This window comes from Lemur catta, chromosome 4 (assembly GCF_020740605.2).
Source record: "Lemur catta isolate mLemCat1 chromosome 4, mLemCat1.pri, whole genome shotgun sequence".
NCBI lineage: Eukaryota > Metazoa > Chordata > Mammalia > Primates > Lemuridae > Lemur > Lemur catta.
The window spans coordinates 52,950,040-52,954,914 of NC_059131.1; the positions used below are offsets into that span (position 1 = coordinate 52,950,040).

General features: G+C 37.8%; 1 non-coding gene across 1 annotated transcript; it reads right to left on the reverse strand.

Moving 5' to 3' along the window:
* Positions 1-603: 603 nt before the first annotated feature.
* LOC123637521 lies at positions 604-817 on the reverse strand. Its single transcript, XR_006734896.1, has one exon. It is a non-coding gene; the product is annotated as a small nucleolar RNA U3 (small nucleolar RNA).
* Positions 818-4,875: the final 4,058 nt, after the last annotated feature.

Below are 4,875 nucleotides of genomic sequence, written 5' to 3' on the forward strand. Positions count from 1 at the left end.
TTCTTTTATGAATGATGCCAATACCTTAATAACTATTGCTTCCATTTGTTTGCATACACCAAAAAACATTGAATTAAAGCAGAGTTTAATTAACTTAGAAGCATTGTCATTTGATCTAAATGAAAAGTCATACATCATGGATTAATAAGTAAATGCACCTTCTATAGCTGGACACGGCAAATTGGGCACAGTATTCTTAAAATAACTTCTCATTCTTGTTAGTAGCTCTGATACTTTTCCAGCAGATGTGTATCTTCTTGTTTGCATGTGGTCAGTGACGTCACGGTGGCCCCCATAGTGGACAATTATCACTGACTTCCCTAAGTTGCTTAGAGCATCTTACATGCCACAGCATGGGCCATGGCACAACTGGATGGTTTACCAAGTAGCTGGCATAAACACCAACACCAACTGCTACTCTTACAGGAAGACATGAAGGATGTTAGATATCCCTCAAGTCTAGTTTTATGTGCCTCTTACAGCTTCACCTATTTACGTTGCCTTCCAGGCAGGTATTTGCGTTTGCAATCTCTGGTTCTAAAGTGTTTTTGCCACCCAACCTTGTTAAAGGTAGATAATGTTAAGTTTCTTTTTTGTTTTTTTCTCACTCAGTCTGCATCTTCTCCCTCTTACTCTTCCCGAGGAAGAGAAGAAAGAGCATCAATGGCAAATCGCAGTTGCAGCGAAGTGACACCAAGAGCCAGCTTCGAGCTCAGGAGAGATGCTGTGCCTCCTCCTTGCAGTTCCTGGTGCTCTGCACAGTGCACAAAAACTTCTCTAGTAATGACCTGTGCAAGTGATCCCTGAAAGTATACTTTTCTTATTAGTTTGTGATACTTGAATTTCTCTAGGTGATTTCCAATGCCTCCCCTGCCTGCAGAGGAAGTTGAAAATACAGCTAATAAATGGCATGATAGGAATCTGGGCCTAGATTTGTCTGATTCCAAGGCTCACATGCTGTCCAAGACTCCATGCTTCTTCCTTTTGTACCTAAGCACTGGTGAGAACACAGATGATGGATGATGATGAGAGTTGCTGTTTGTTGAGAGCTGCCAGGTCCTGCGGTAAGCATTTTAGGTTCTGAAGCACTTCAGAGTTTTAAAGTTATTGTTTTAAGCTAGTAAGCTTGGATAATTTTTATGCAGCAATCAATAATTAATACATAATTGTAAACATTCATTCCTTCAACCAACCCATCAACTTTATTCAACTTCCATTGCTGCCTAAAAAACTTACACAGAGAGAACAGATGAGTCTTAGCAATCTATGTATTCAAGACTCCATGAGAGCTGGACTTCTCTTTTTAAGTTTGTAAATGCAGATGTTGGTTTTATTCTCCAAGTCACGTGCTTGACTAATATGAGTCTAACCCTAAGAAATGGATCAGGCTTTGTTTGGCCACAAAATCAGGTTGCTGAGCCTACAAGGCTGATTGGCCTACAAGCCTACAAGCCTAACCCCAAGTAGCTGTTGGGCACAGGAAGCTAATCATTGCCTGTGAGGCTAAGACATGCTTCAGGCCATTTATTCAGTGAACTCACTTGCTTTTGCATATAAAATTCCTCAACATGGCCACCTGGGAGTAAAAGTAGGACCCCTGGGGAGCGTAACTCTCATGGGATCTTGAATATGCAAAGCCCTGTGACTCATATGTCTTCTTTGTTTTAATTTCTTGGGCAGCAATGAAGGCTGAATGAGGTTCGAGAGGGTGGTAGGTGTTTAAAGGAATTGAATCTATTTGGGTGCATTAATTATTGACTGCTGCATAAAAGTTAACCAAAGTTAACAGCTTAATACAATACACATTTATTGTCTCTCAGTTTCTATGGGTCAGGAACCTGGGCATAGCTTAGCAGAGGGCCTCTGGCTTAAGAGCTCTCACAAGACTGCAATCAAGATATCATATGGGGCTGAGATCATCTAAGGCTCAACTTGGGCAGGATCACTGCCATGGCTGGTGGCAGGCTTCAGATCCTCACCACATGGGCCTTTCCATAGGGCAGCCCACAGCATGACAGTTTTCTGGATCTAGATCAAATGAGAGAGCAGGAGAGTGAGAGAGCATGTCTTTTTGTTACCTCATCTCAGAAGGGACAAACCACTTTTTGACATGTGTATTCATTAGAAATGAGACACTAGGGCCAGACCATGCTCAAAGGGAGGAGATTACACAAGGGCATGAAGACTTAGAGGCAGCGATCATGCCTTTCCCAACCCTTCTTATTCTTCTTCAAACTTGTCATGGCTTTTTGCAAGTGAACACTAGAATCAGGTTGTCAGATTCAATAAGAAATTCTATTCAGATTTTTAATGGGAATGCATTAAATTTATAATTTAATTTGGGGAATTTTAACATAATTACAAGATTCAATTTCATCCAGAAACATATGAGCTCCTTCATCTATTCGGTTCTTCTTTTATGCCATTAACATTATGGTTTTCTTAATTTGTCTTGCACATTTCTTATTAGTTTTATTTTTAAGTACTTTATCATTATTTTTCCTTTGTTAATGGAATACATTTTCTAATTAGCTTTCTGCTATTTCTATGAATAAGAAAATAACTTAATTTTCCTGTGCTGATCTTTTATTGGGCCAATTTAATAAACTGTCTTAATAGTTTTAATATGCATTTCAATATATTCTGAGAGATTTTCTGGTTAGACAATGATATCATCTGCAAACAATGGCAGTTTTGTTTATTCCTTTCCAATATTTGCACTTCATTTCTCCTTCTTGTTGCATTAAATTTTTGAGGACTCCCAGGACAGTGTTGAATAATAGAAGTAACAGCCAATATCCTTATCTTGTTTCTGATTTTAATGGGATTTCTTCTAAAGTTTCACCATAAAGCATGGGGCTTACTATTATTATAGAATAAAAGACCAAAGAGTTAGAATTTTACAAATAAAACTTTTGTTCTTTATTTAATGTATTATACAGAGGAAAGAATGAAGGGAAAAAATAATAATTCAGTCCTTTACACATCAAAATCATAGGGTCACTTTAAGATAAAAATAGCTCAACCTAAGTGGCCCTTCAAAAATTATCTCATGGTTAGCAAGTAAGGTAGGGGGCCTCATGATGTCATGAGACCCATGACACTCAAAAAAGGAAGGTGAAAGTGGCACTTGTGTAGTAACTTAAAGAACTTCAAAAGACTCATTTAAAAAAGGCCTTGATAACACACATGATATTTATCCAGGAAAGTATTTTGAAAGATACCACAACATCTTTTCCAGGGGAATAAAACATTAAAAACCTACAAAAGTATCATAAAGTTGGTCCAGGAGAATGAAATATTAAGTAATTCTTTGCTGAGATGTTAAAATTTAGAATACATGACATGCAGTTTTATTGCTATGTCTGCTTTCTTCATTACAATGGGTTCTAGTTAAGTAGGTTTACCTCTGTCTATAGCTTTTAAAGAATTTTAAAAACAAAAAAAAATGATTTTGAATGTATCAAATTTTTTAGCATCTAGTACTTATGCTGCTTCCCCATTTGGCTACTAATGTGATGAGCTACATTAATAGATTCCTAATGTCAAATCATGTTTATACTCCTGTAATATATCCTGGTCATGATTCTCCTGCTATATCCAATTTTGTTAATATTCACTAAGAGTTTTTAATTTTTGTTCATAGTTGACGGGTGACTATTTGGGAAGATTTTCATCATCTGTTCCTCGATAGTACAATAGAATTTTTGCATAAATCTAGGTTTGGTATCTTTTATTGGAGACCTTGAATTACTTTTTCATTTCTCTGTGATTATTGTGACTTCTACCTCGACACAATTTTTGTAATTTCCACAAAATTACATTTCATCAAGTTTATAAAATTTACTTCTACATTAAAAAAACCTCCTCTGCAACCGTATTTATATCCTTTTTTGATAACTAAATTTATCTTCTACCACTGCTCTGCTCATTTCCTTCAGAGACTTTATGTCTTTGAAACATTGCCTTGGTAATGGTGGATGAGGTTTATGGCTGATTAGAATGTGTATGATTGTTAAATAGTTTTTTATTTCCCTAACACTAACTGGTTCATTACCTTATTCTGCGTGCTCATCTGCCTCCCTGAATCACTGACCCATAAAGTGGCAGAATAAAATAGCAGGATACCTGAATTCTCATTCTGGGTGCAGGACTTATAAGCTTTATGGAACTAAGTCTCAAACTCATACCATGCCATGAACAACCCAATCCCTCCAAAGTGAGAAACATAACAATATGGGTGCGTGGCCCCAGGTGCGGAAGGTAAGCCATAGTGAAGTTTGTCTGTACTCTTCCCCAGGTTTGAAGGGCAAAAGTGTAAAAAGCACTGTTACAAGTTGAATTGTATCCCCCTCCTCCACCCCCAAATTCATGTGCCGAAGTCTTGACCTCTAGTACCTCAGAATGTGACCTTATTTAGAAATAGAGTTGTTGCAGATGTAATCTGTTAAGATGAGGTCATCCTGGAGTAGGATGGGCCCCTAATCCGATATGACTGGTGTCCTTATAAAAAAAGGTAAATTTGGAGGCAGACATACACAGGCAGAATACCATTGAAGATGAAGGCAGAGATCCTACAAACCAAAGAACACCAAAGAATTGTCAGCAAACTACCAAAAGCTAAGGGAGTGGTATGGAATAGGTTCTTCCTCACAGCGGTCAGAAGGAATCATTTCTTTTTTTTTTTTTTATTTCAGCATATAATGGATTCTAATGGTACCTTGATCTTGGATGTCTACCCTCCGGAACTGTGAGATAATAAATTTCTGTTGATGGTTGGGCTCAGTGGCTCATGCCTGCAATCCCAGAACTTTGGGAGGCTGAGGTGGAGGGAATTGCTTGAGGCCAGGAGTTTTAGAACAGCCTGGGAAACAC